Below are 13,091 nucleotides of genomic sequence, written 5' to 3'. Positions count from 1 at the left end.
GTCCAGAAATATGATTTTTGCCTAAAAACTAATAATATTCTACTAAAAACTAATTAAAACATACTAAAATCTACATGAAATTACCCCCAAAAAGCGTATAAAATATCTGCTCATCAATGCATCAATTACTTACTTCTGTAAACTCTAGTAGCTAGTTTATTATAAATAGAACTTTTCACTAGTGTATGAGGCATCTTTTGACTGTTGAGTTTTTGATCATTCGGTCTTGTGACCACATGGGGGCTGGCCATTCGGCCATGCCTGGACCTTTCACTTATGTATTTTCAACGGTGGAGTTTCTACACACCATAGATTAAAGGTGTGGAGCTCTGCTGTACCTCAAGTTTTAATGCAATTACTATTATTTTCTATTCAATTTGATTTATTCTTGTTCTAAGATATTCGTTGCACTTCAACTTGATGAATGTGATGATCCGTGACACTCATCATCATTCTCACCTATGAACGCGCGTGATTCACAACCAATTCTGTTCTACCTTAGACCGGGTGCATATCTCTTGGATTTCTTAATCAGAATCTTCGTGGTATAAGCTAGAATTGATGGCGGCATTCATGGGAATCCGGAAAGTCTATCCTTGTCTGTGGTATTCCGAATAGGATTCTGGGATTGAATGACTGTGACGAGCTTCAAACTACTGAAGGATGGGCATTAGTGACACACGCAAAAGAATCACGGGATTCTATTCCAACCTGATTGAGAACCAACAGATGATTAGTCGTGCTGTGACAGAGCATTTGGACCTTTTTCACTGAGAGGATGGGATGTAGCCATTGACAACGGTGATGCCCTACATACAGCTTGCCATGGAAAGGAGTAAGAAGGATTGGACGAAAGCAGTAGGAAAGCAGAGATTCAAGAGGAGCACAGCATCTCCATACACCTATCTGAAATTTCCACCATTAATTTACATAAGTATTTCTATCCTATTTTATTTATCTTTTAATTATCTAATCCAATCACATTTGATTCCGCCTGACTAGGATTTACAAGATGACCATAGCTTGCTTCATACCAACAATCTCTGTGGGATCGACCCTTACTCACGTAAGGTTTATTGCTTGGACGACCCAGTACACTTGCTGGTTAGTTGTGCGAAGTTGTGAAGTTATTTTTGGACCATGGTATTGTGCACCAGGTTTTGGTGCCATTACCAGGGACAATCAATTTCGAACAACAATTTAAGCATGAGTAACAATTTCGCTCACCAAGTTTTTGGCGCCGTTGCCGGGGATTGTTCGAGTATGGACAACTGACGGTTCATCTTGTTGCTCAGATTAGGTAATTTTCTTTTCAAAAATTTTTCAAAGTTTTTCTTTATTTTCATTTTTTTTTCAAAGAACATTTTTGAAAAAATATATATACAAAAAAATTTCATAAAATCATAAAAACCAAAAATATTTTGTGTTTCTTGTTTGAGTCTTGAGTCAATTTTTAAGTTTGGTGTCAATTGCATGTTCTTAAAATTTATGCATTATTTTTTCGAAAATTCCATGCATTCATAGTGTTCTTCATGATCTTCAAGTTGTTCTTGGTAAGTCTTCTTGTTTGATCTTGATGATTTCTTGTTTTTGCATTCATAGTGTCCATGCATTAAAGAACTCTAAGTTTGGTGTCTTGCATGTTTTCTTTGCATTAAAATTTTTTTCAAAATTATGTTCTTGATGTTCATCATGATCTTCAAAGTGTTCTTGGTGTTCATCTTGACATTCATAGTGTTCTTGGATGCATCGTGTTTTGATCCAAAATTTTCATGTTTTGGGTCATTTATGTGTTTTTCTCTCTCGTCATAAAAAACTCAAAAAATCAAAAAAATATCTTTTCCTTATTTCTCTCCAAAATTTTGAAAATTTGACTTGACTTAGTCAAAAAATTTTTAAAATTAGTTATTTCTTGTAAGTCAAGTCAAATTTTCAATTTTAAAAATCTTTTTCAAAAATCATATCTTTTTCATTTTTTCTATTTTTTCAAAAATTTTGAAAATTATTTTTCAAAATCTTTTTCTTACTTTTATTTCAAATTTCGAAAATTATGCTAACAATTAATATGATTGATTCAAAAATTTGAAGTTTGTTACTTTCTTGTTAAGAAAAAGGTTCAATCTTTAAATTCTAGAATCTTATCTTTTAATTTCTTGTTAGTCAAGTAATTAATTTTAATTTTAAAAATTAAATCTATCTTATCTTTTTCAAAATTCTATCTTCTTCAAAAATTTGATTTAAAAATATCTTATCTAACTTCTTATCTTCTTATCTTTTCAAATTTGATTTTTCAACTAACTATTTGACTTTTTGTTTGTTTCTTATCTTTTTCAAACCACCTAACCACTTCTTCCTCTCTAATTTTTGAAAATATCTCATCTCTTTTTCAAAAAATTCTTTTTAATTGTTTTAAATTTTAACTTTAATTCTATCTTATCTTTTATTTTCGAAAATCATTTAACTTCTTTTCAATTTTATTTTCGAAATTTCTTCCCTCTTCCCTTCTTCTATTTATTTATTTATCTACTAACACTTCTTTTCATCTCTCTTCATCTCAAATCACTGCCCCTACCTATTCACTCTTCTTCACTCCTATTCCATTTCTTCTTCTACTAACATAAAGGAATCTCTATACTGTGACATAGAGGATTCCTCTTTCTTTTCTTGTTCTCTTCTTCCCTATATGCGCAGGAACAAGGAAAAAGGCATTCTTGTTGAAACTGATCCTGAACCTGAAAGGACTCTGAAGAGGAAATTAAGAGAAGCTAAATTACAACAATCCAGATACTACCTTTTTGAAATTTTCGAACAAGAGAAGGAGATGGCAGCCGAACCCAACAACAATAATGCAAGGAGGATGCTTGGTGACTTCACAAAACCAACGTCCAAATTTGATGGAAGAAGCATCTCCATTCCTACCATTGGAGCAAACAATTTTGAGCTGAAACCTCAATTAGTTGCTCTAATGCAACAGAACTGCAAGTTTTATGGACTTCCATCTGAAGATCCTTATCTGTTTTTAACTGAGTTCTTGCAGATTTGTGAGACTGTAAAGACGAATGGAGTAGATCCTGAAGTCTACAGGCTCATGCTTTTCCCTTTTGCTGTAAGAGACAGAGCTAGAACATGGTTGGACTCACAACCTAAAGACAGCCTGGACTCCTGGGATAAGCTGGTCACAGCCTTCTTGGATAAATTCTTTCCTCCTCAAAAGCTGAGCAAGCTTAGAGTGGATGTTCAAACCTTCAAGCAAAAAGATGGTAAATTCCTCTATGAAGCTTGGGAAAGATACAAGCAGATAACCAAAAAGTGTCCTTCTGACATGTTTTCAGATTGGACCATATTAGATATATTCTATTATGGTCTATCTGAGTTTTCCAAAATGTCACTGGATCATTCTGCAGGTGGATCCATTCACTTTAAGAAAACGCCTGCAGAAGCTCAAGAACTTATTGACATGGTTGCTAATAATCAATTCATGTACACTTCTGAGCAGAATTCCATGAATAATGGGACGCCTCAGAGGAAGGGAGTTCTTGAAATTGATGCTCTGAATGCCATATTGGCTCAGAACAAAGTGTTGACTCAGCAAGTTAACATGATTTCTCAAAGTCTGAATGGATGGCAAAATGCATCCAACAGTACTAAAGAGGCAGCTTCTGAAGAAGCTTACGATCCTGAGAACCCTGCAATAGCAAAGGTAAATTACATGGGTAAACTTTATGGAAACACCTATAATTAATCATGGAGAAATCATCCAAATTTCTCATGGAAGGATCAACAAAAGCCTCAACAAGGCTTTAATAATGGTGGAAGAAACAGGCTAAGCAATAACAAGCCTTTTCCATCATCTTCTCAGCAACAGATAGAGAATTCTGAGCAGAGCCCCTCTAATTTAGCAAATTTAGTCTCTGATCTGTCTAAGGCCTCTTTAAGTTTCATGAGTGAAACAAGGTCCTCCATCAAAAATTTTGAGGCACAAGTGGGCCAGCTGAGTGAGAAAGTCACTGAAACTCCTCCCAGTACTCTCCCAAGTAATATAGAAGAGAATCCAAGAGGAGAGTGCAAGGCCATTGATGTAATCAATATGGCCGAATGCATAAGGAAGGAGAAGGACTAAAATCCTAGTGAGGAAGACCTCCTGGGACGTCTCTCAAACAAGAAGGAATTCCCTATTGAGGACCTAAAGGAATCTGAGGCTCATATAGAGACCATAGAGATTCCACTAAACCTCCTTCTGCCATTCATGAGCTCTGAAGACTATTCTTTCTCAGAAGAGGATGAAGATGTAACTGGAGATGCTCAATATCTAGGAGCTATCATGAAGCTGAATGCCAAGTTATTTGGTAATGAGACCTGGGAAAGTGAACCTCCCTTGCTCATTAGTAAACTAGATACATGGGTTCAAAAAACTTTACCTCAAAAGAGACAAGATCCTGGTAAATTCTTAATACCCTGTACCATAGGCACCATGACCTTTAACAAGGCTCTGTGTGATCAAGGATCAGGGATAAATCTTATGCCACTCTCTGTAATGGAGAAACTAGGGATCATTGAGGTACAGCCTACTTTATTCTCATTGCAATTGGCAGACAAGTCAGTAAGACAAGATTATGGATTAGTAGAGGACGTGTTAGTAAAGGTTGAAGGCCTTTACATCCCTGATGATTTAATAATCTTAGACACTAGGAAGGAAGAAGATGAATGCATCATCCTTGGAAAACCCTTCCTAGCCACAGCAGAAGCTGTGATAGATGTTAACAGAGGAGAATTAGTCCTTCAATTGAATGGGGACTACTGGTGCGCGAAATTGTGAACAATACTTTTCACAACTCTCATAATCCCCGGTCATGAACCCCAAAAACTTGGTAGCTCAATACCATGGCATTACACAACTTCGCACAACTAACCAGCAAGTGCACTGGGTCGTCCAAGTAATAAACCTTACGCGAGTAAGGGTCGATCCCACGGAGATTGTTAGTATTGAAGCAAGCTATGGTCATCTTGTAAATCTTAGTCAGGCAAACTCAAATGGTAATGGTGATGAACGAAAATAACACAAAGGTAAAGATAGAGATACTTATGTAATTCATTGGTAGGAACTTCAGATAAGCGCATGAAGATGCCTTCCCTTCCGTCTCTCTGCTTTCCTACTGTCTTCATCCAATCCTTCTTACTCCTTTCCATGGCAAGCTTAAGCAAGGGTTTCACCGTTGTCAGTGGCTACCTCCCATCCTCTCAGTGAAAGCGATTGCATATGCTCTGTCACAGCATAGCGGAATTCATCTGTCGGTTCTCAATCAGGCCGGAATAGAATCCAGTGATTCTTTTGCGTCTGTCACTAACGCCCCGCCTTCAGGAGTTTGAAGCACGTCACAGTCATTCAGTCATTAAATCCTACTCAGAATACCACAGACAAGGTTAGACCTTCCGGATTCTCTTGAATGCCGCCATCAGTTCTCGCCTATACCACGAAGACTCCGATTAAAGAATCCAAGAGATATTCACTAGAGCCTTGGTTGCTTGTAGAACAGAAGTGGTTGTCAGTCACCTTGTTCATGGGTGAGAATGATGATGAGTGTCATGGATCATCACATTCATCAAGTTGAAGAACAAGTGATATCTTAGAACAAGAACAAGCGGAATTGAATGGAAGAACAATAGTAATTGCATTAATACTCGAGGTACAGCAGAGCTCCACACCGTAATCTATGGTGTGTAGAAACTCCACCGTTGAAAATACATAAGAACAAGGACTAGGCATGGCCGAATGGCCAGCCTCCCAATGAGGGTTCAATCATAAAAAGTATGATCAAAAGATTTTTTATACAATAGCAAAAGGTCCTACTTATAGAAAACTAGTAGCCTAAGGTGTACAGAAATGAGTAAATGACATAAAAATCCACTTCCGGGCCCACTTGGTGTGTGCTTGGGCTGAGCAATGAAGCATTTTTCGTGCAGAGACTCTTCTTGGAGTTAAACGCCAGCTTTAATGCCAGTTTGGGCGTTTAACTCCCATTTGGGTGCCAGTTCCAGCGTTTAACGCTGGGATTTCTGAGGGTAACTTTGAACGCCGGTTTGGGCCATCAAATCTTGGGCAAAGTATAGACTATCATATATTGCTGGAAAGCCCAGGATGTCTACTTTCCAACGCCGTTGAGAGCGCGCCAATTGGGCTTCTGTAGCTCCAGAAAATCCACTTCGAGTGCAGGGAGGTCAGAATCCAACAGCATCTGCAGTCCTTTTTAGTCTCTGAATCAGATTTTTGCTCAGGTCCCTCAATTTCAGCCAGAAAATACCTGAAATCACAGAAAAACACACAAACTCATAGTAAAGTCCAGAAAAGTGAATTTTAACTAAAAACTAATAAAAATATACTAAAAACTAACTATATCATATCAAAAACATACTAAAAACAATGCCAAAAAGTATACAAATTATCCGCTCATCACAACACCAAACTTAAATTGTTGCTTGTCCCCAAGCAACTGAAAATCAAATACGATAAAAAGAAGAGAATATGCAATGAATCTCAAAAACATCTGTGAAGATCAGTATTAATTAGATGAGCGGGGCTTTTAACTTTTTGCCTCTGAATAGTTTTGGCGTCTCACTCTATCCTTTGAAATTCAGAATGGTTGGCTTCTTTAGGAACTCAGAATCCAGATAGTGTTAATGATTCTCCTAGTAAAGTATGATGATTCTTGAACAAAGCTACTTATTGAGTCTTGGCTGTGGCCCAAAGCACTCTGTCTTCCAGTATTACCACCGGATACATACATGCCACAGACACATAATTGGGTGAACCCTTTCAGATTGTGACTCAGCTTTGCTAAAGTCCCCAATTAGAGGTGTCCAGGGTTCTTAAGCACACTCTTATTTGCCTTGGATCACAACTCTTATTTCTCTACATTTTTTTTTCGTTTTCTTTTTCTCTTTTTTTTCGGTTTTTTTTTTTTTGAATAGAAATGCCTTTTTTCTTGCTTCAAGAATCATTTTTATGATTTTTTAGATCCTCAGTAACATGTCTCCTTTTTCATCATTCTTTCAAGAGCCAACATTCATGAACCACAAATTCAAGATACATATGCACTGTTTAAGCATACATTCAGAGAACAAAAATATTGCCACCACATCAAAATAATTAAACTGTTATAAAATTCAAAATTCATGCAATTCTTTTTCTTTTTCAATTAAGCACATTTTTATTCAAGAAAGGTGATGGATTCATAGGACATTCATAACTTTAAGGCATAGACACTAAGACACTAATGATCACAAGACACAAACATGGATAAACATAAGCATAAAATTCGAAAAACAGAAGAATAAAGAACAAGGAAATCAAAGAACGGGTCCACCTTAGTGATGGCGGCTCTTTCTTGCTCTTGAAGATCCTATGGAGTGCTTGAGCTCCTCAATGTCTCTCCCTTGTCTTTGTTGCTCCTCCCTCATGATTCTTTGGTCTTCTCTAATCTCATGAAGGATGATGGAGTGTTCTTGATGCTCCACCCTTAGTTATCCCATGTTGGAACTTAATTCTCCTAGGGAGGTGTTAAGTTGCTCCCAATAGTTTTGTGGAGGAAAGTGCATCCCTTGAGGTATCTCAGGGATCTCATGATGAGTGGGGTCTCTTGTGTGCTCCATCCTTTTCTTAGTGATGGGCTTGTCCTCCTCAATGGGGGTGTCTCCCTCTATGTCAACTCCAACTGAATAACAGAGGTGACAAATGAGATGAGGAAAGGCTAACCTTGCCAAGGTAGAGGACTTGTCCGCCACCTTATAGAGTTCTTGGGCTATAACCTCATGAACCTCTATTTCTTCTCCAATCATGATGCTATGGATCATGATAGCCCGGTCTATGGTAACTTCGGACCGGTTGCTAGTGGGAATGATTGAGCGTTGTATGAACTCTAACCATCCTCTAGCCACGGGCTTGAGGTCATGCCTTCTTAATTGAACCGGCTTTCCTCTTGAATCTCTCTTCCATTGGGCGCCCTCTTCACATATGACTGTGAGGACTTGGTCCAACCTTTGATTAAAGTTGACCCTTCTAGTGTAAGGATGCTCATCTCCTTGCATCATAGGCAAGTTGAACGCCACCCTCACACTTTCCGGACTAAAATCCAAGTATTTCCCCCGAACCATAGTAAGATAATTCTTGGGATTCGGGTTCACACTTTGGTCATGGTTCTTGGTGATCCATGCATTGGCATAGAACTCTTGAACCATCAAGATTCCGACTTGTTGAATGGGGTTGGTAAGAACTTCCCAACCTCTTCTTTGGATCTCATGTCGGATCTCCGGATATTCACCCTTTTTGAGTGAAAAAGGGACCTCGGGGATCACCTTCTTCAAGGCCACAACTTCATAGAAATGGTCTTGATGCACCCTTGAGATGAATCTTTCCATCTCCTATGACTCGGAGGTGGAAGCTTTTGCCTTCCCTTTCCTCTTTCTAGAGGTTTCTCCGGCCTTGGATGCCATAAATGGTTATGGAAAAACTAAAAGCAATGCTTTTACCACACCAAACTTAAAATGTTTGCTCGTCCTCGAGCAAAAGAAGAAAGAAGAGAGTAGAAGAAGAAGAAATGAGGAAGAGGGAGATGGTGTTGTATTCGGCCAAAGAGGGGGAGAAGTGTTGTTTAGGTGATTGGTGAATGGGGGAAGAAGAGAGAGAGTGGTGGTGGGGTCCTGTGGGGTCCACAGATCCTGTGGTGTCAAGGAAAAGTCATCCCTGCACCAAATGGCATCAAAATTCACGTTTTGAGCCATTTCTGGCGTTAAACGCCGGGCTGGTGCCCATTTCTGGCGTTTAACGCCAGCTTCTTGCCCCTTTCTGGCGTTTAACACCAATCTGGTGCCCCTTTCTGGCGTTAAACGCCCAGAATGGTGCCAGACTGGGCGTTAAACGCCCAACAGCTAGGCTTACTGGCGTTTAAACGCCAGCAGCATCTTCCTCCAGGGTGTGCTGTTTTTCTTCCTGTTTTTCATTCTGTTTTTGCTTTTTTCATTGTTTTTGTGACTTCTTATGATCATCAACCTACAAAAAAGAGAAAATGACAAAAGAAAATAGTTAATTATAAAACATTGGGTTGCCTCCCAACAAGCGCTTCTTTATTGTCATTAGCTTGACAGAGGACTCCCATGGAGCCTCAGAAATGCTCAGAACCGTGTTGGAACCTCCCAACACCAAACTTAGAGTTTGAATGTGGGGGTTCAACACCAAACTTAGAGTTTGGTTGTGGCCTCCCAACACCAAACTTAGAGTTTGACTGTGGGGGCTCTGTTTGGCTCTGTTTTGAGAGAAGCTCTTCATGCTTCCTCTCCATGATGATAGAGGGATATCCTTGGGCTTTAAACACCAAGGATTCTTCATTCACTTAAATGATCAATTCTCCTCCATCAACATCAATCACAGCCTTTGCTGTGGCTAGGAAGGGTCTGCCAAGGATGATGGATTCATCCATGCACTTCCCAGTCTCTAGGACTATGAAATCAGTAGAAATGTAATGGTCTTCAACTTTAACCAGAACATCCTCTACAAGTCCATAGGCTTGTTTTCTTGAGTTGTCTGCCATCTCTAGTGAGATTTTTGCAGCTTGCACCTCAAAGATCCCTAATTTCTCCATTACAGAGAGGGGCATGAGGTTTACACTTGACCTTAAGTCACACAAGGCCTTCTTGAAGGTCATGGTGCCTATGGTACAAGGTATAGAAAACGTTCCAGGGTCCTGTCTCTTTTGAGGCAGTTTCTGCCTAGACAAGTCATTCAGTTCTTTGGTGAGCAAAGGGGATTCATCCTCCCACGTCTCATTTCCAAACAACTTGTCATTCAGCTTCATGATTGCTCCAAGGTATTTAGCAACTTGCTCCTCAGTGACATACTCGTCCTCTTTAGAGGAGGAATACTCATCAGAGCTCATGAATGGCAGAAGTAAGTCTAATGGAATCTCTATGGTCTCATTTTGAGCATCAGATTCCCATGGTTCCTCATTGGGGAACTCATTGGAGGCTAGTGGACGTCCAGTGAGGTCTTCCTCAGTGGCGTTCGGCCATGTTGATGGCCTTGCACTCTCCTTTTAGATTTTCTTCTGTATTGCTTGGAAGAGTACTAGGAGGGAGTTCAGTAATTTTCTTGCTCAGCTGACCCACTTGTCCTTCCAAATTCCTAATGGAGGAGCTAGTTTCAGTCATGAAACTTTGAGTGGTTTTGATCAGATCAGAGACCATGGTTGCTAAGTCAGAGGTATTCTGCTTAGAACTCTCTGTCTGTTGCTGAGAAGATGATGGAAAAGGCTTGCTATTGCTAAACCTGTTTCTTCCACCATTATTATTGTTGAAACCTTGTTGAGGTCTCTCTTGATTCTTCCATGAAAGATTTGGATGATTCCTCCATGAAGGATTATAGGTGTTTCCATAGGGTTCTCCCATGTAATTCACCTCTTCCATTGAAGGGTTCTCAGGATCATAAGCTTCTTCCTCAGATGAAGCTTCCTTAGTACTGCTTGGTGCATTTTGCATTCCAGACAGACTTTGAGAAATCATATTGACTTGTTGAGTCAATATTTTGTTCTGAGCCAATATGGCATTCAGAGTGTCAATCTCAAGAACTCCTTTCTTCTGACTAGTCCCATTGTTTACAGGATTTCTTTCAGAAGTGTACATGAATTGGTTATTTGCAACCATTTCAATCAGTTCTTGAGCCTCTGTAGGCGTCTTCTTCAGATGAAGAGAGCCTCCAGAAGAGCTATCCAAAGACATCTTGGACAGTTCAGAGAGACCATCATAGAAAATACCTATGATGCTCCATTCAGAAAGCATATCAGTGGGGCACTTTCTGATTAATTGTTTGTATCTTTCCCAAGCTTCATAGAGGGATTCTCCTTCCTTCTGTCTGAAGGTTTGGACTTCCACTCTAAGCTTACTCAATTTTTGAGGTGGAAAGAACTTTGCCAAGAAGGCATTGACTAGCTTTTCCCAAGAGTCCAGGCTTTCTTTAGGTTGAGAGTCCAACCATGTTCTAGCTCTGTCTCTTACAGCAAAAGGGAATAGCATAAGTCTGTAGACCTCAGGGTCAACCCCATTAGTCTTGACAGTGTCACAGATTTGCAAGAACTCAGCTAAAAACTGATGAGGATCTTCCAATGGAAGTCCATGGAACTTGCAATTCTGTTGCATTAGAGAAACTAATTGAGGCTTAAGCTCAAAGTTGTTTGCTCTAATGGCAGGGATAGAGATGCTTCTCCCATAGAAGTCGGGAGTAGGTGCAGTAAAGTCACCCAGCACCTTCCTTGCATTGTTGGCATTGTTGTTGTTTTCGGCTGCCATGTTTTCTTCTTCCTTGAAGAATTCGTTCAGGTGCTCTAAAGAGAGTTGTGCTTTGGCTTCTCTTAGCTTTCTCTTCAAGGTCCTTTCAGGTTCAGGATCAGCCTCAACAAGAATGCCCTTGTCTTTGCTCCTGCTCATAAGAAAGAGAAGAGAACAAGAAAATGTGGAATCCTCTATGTCATAGTATAGAGATTCCTTTAGGTGTCAGAGGAAAAGAAGAGTAGAAGACAGAAGTGGAAAATTCGAACTTATCAAAGGAGATGGAGTTCGAATTTTGCATTAAGGGATAGTGTTAGTCCATAAATAGAAGGATGTGAGAAGGAGGGAAGTGATTTTCGAAAATTAAGTAGGAATTTTGAAAACATTTTTGAAAAACATTACTTAATTTTCGAAAATGGAAAGGGAAAAGAAATCAAGTGATTTTTGAAAAAGATTTTGAAATTAGAAATCAAAGAGATTTGATTGAAAACTATTTTGAAAAAGATGTGGTTAAGAAGATATGATTAGTTTTAAAGAGATGTGATTGAGAAAATATGATTTGAAAAACATTTTAAAAAGATTTGATTTGAAAATTAAAAATTTGACTAACAAGAAAAGATATGATTCAAACATTAAACCTTTCTCAACAGAAAAGGTAACATACTTGAAATGTTGAATCAAATCATTAATTGATAGTAAGTATCTTTAAAAATGGAAAGAAATTGGTTTTGAAAAAGATTTGATTGGAAAATTGATTTGAAAAAGATTTGATTTTAAAAAGATTTTGAAAACTAAAAAAAAAAATTTGATTTGAAAACAAAATCTTCCCTTCTAGCCATCCTGGCGTTAAACGCCCAGAATGGTGCACATTCTGGCGTTTAACGCCCAAAATGCTACCCTTTTGGGCGTTAAACGCCCAACCAGGTACCCTGGCTGGCGTTTAAACGCCAGTCTGTCCTTCTTCACTGGGCGTTTTGAACGCCCAGCTTTTTCTGTGCAATTCCTCTGCTGTATGTTCTGAATCTTCAATTCTCTGTATTATTGACTTGAAAAGACACAAATTAAAAATATTTTTGGATTTTTAATAATAAAGAAAAATCAAAATGCAATAAGAATCAAATACCAATGCATGCAAGACACCAAACTTAGCAGTTTGTATACTACTGACACTAACAAAATGAAAATGCATATGAGACACACAAGACACTCAAGTCAATAGAATTCAAAGATTAGAGCACGAAAATCATCAAGAATTACTTGAAGATCCTTGAGACACATGAATGAATGCAATAAGAACATAAACATGCAATTGACACCAAACTTATGATGAGACACTAGACTCAAACAAGAAATGTTTTTTTGGATTTTATGATTTTTTTAAATTTTTTTGTGTTTTTCGAAAATTAAGTGGAAAAAGATATCAAAATTCTCAATGAGAATTCCAAGAATCAGTGCAATGCTAGTCTAAGATTCCGGTCCAGGAATTAGACATGGCTTCACAGCCAGCCAAGCTTTCAAGGAAAGCTTCGGTCCAAAACACTAGACATGGCCAAAGGCCAGCCAAGCCTTAGCAGATCACTGCTCCAAAAGCAAGATTGATAAAAATCAACAAGCTCTTGTGATGATGAGTTGAAACCTCGGACCAATGAAATTAGACATGGCTTCTCAGCCAGCCAGACTTCAACAAATCATCATGAAACTCTAGAATTCATCTTCAAGAATTTCGAAAAAAAATAAATACCTAATCTAAGCAACAAGATGAACCGTCAGTTGTCCAAACT

At 38.6% G+C, this 13,091-nt stretch overlaps 1 non-coding gene across 1 annotated transcript; it reads left to right on the top strand.

Moving 5' to 3' along the window:
• The first annotated feature begins 10,818 nt into the window (after window positions 1-10,818).
• Window positions 10,819-10,926, top strand: LOC112718485 (small nucleolar RNA R71). The gene has a single exon (XR_003160823.1). It is a non-coding gene; the product is annotated as a small nucleolar RNA R71 (small nucleolar RNA).
• The last annotated feature ends 2,165 nt before the right edge of the window (window positions 10,927-13,091 follow it).

The sequence above is a fragment of the Arachis hypogaea genome, chromosome 10 (genome assembly GCF_003086295.3).
Source record: "Arachis hypogaea cultivar Tifrunner chromosome 10, arahy.Tifrunner.gnm2.J5K5, whole genome shotgun sequence".
NCBI lineage: Eukaryota > Viridiplantae > Streptophyta > Magnoliopsida > Fabales > Fabaceae > Arachis > Arachis hypogaea.
This window is presented reverse-complemented; position numbering and strand designations above follow the sequence as displayed.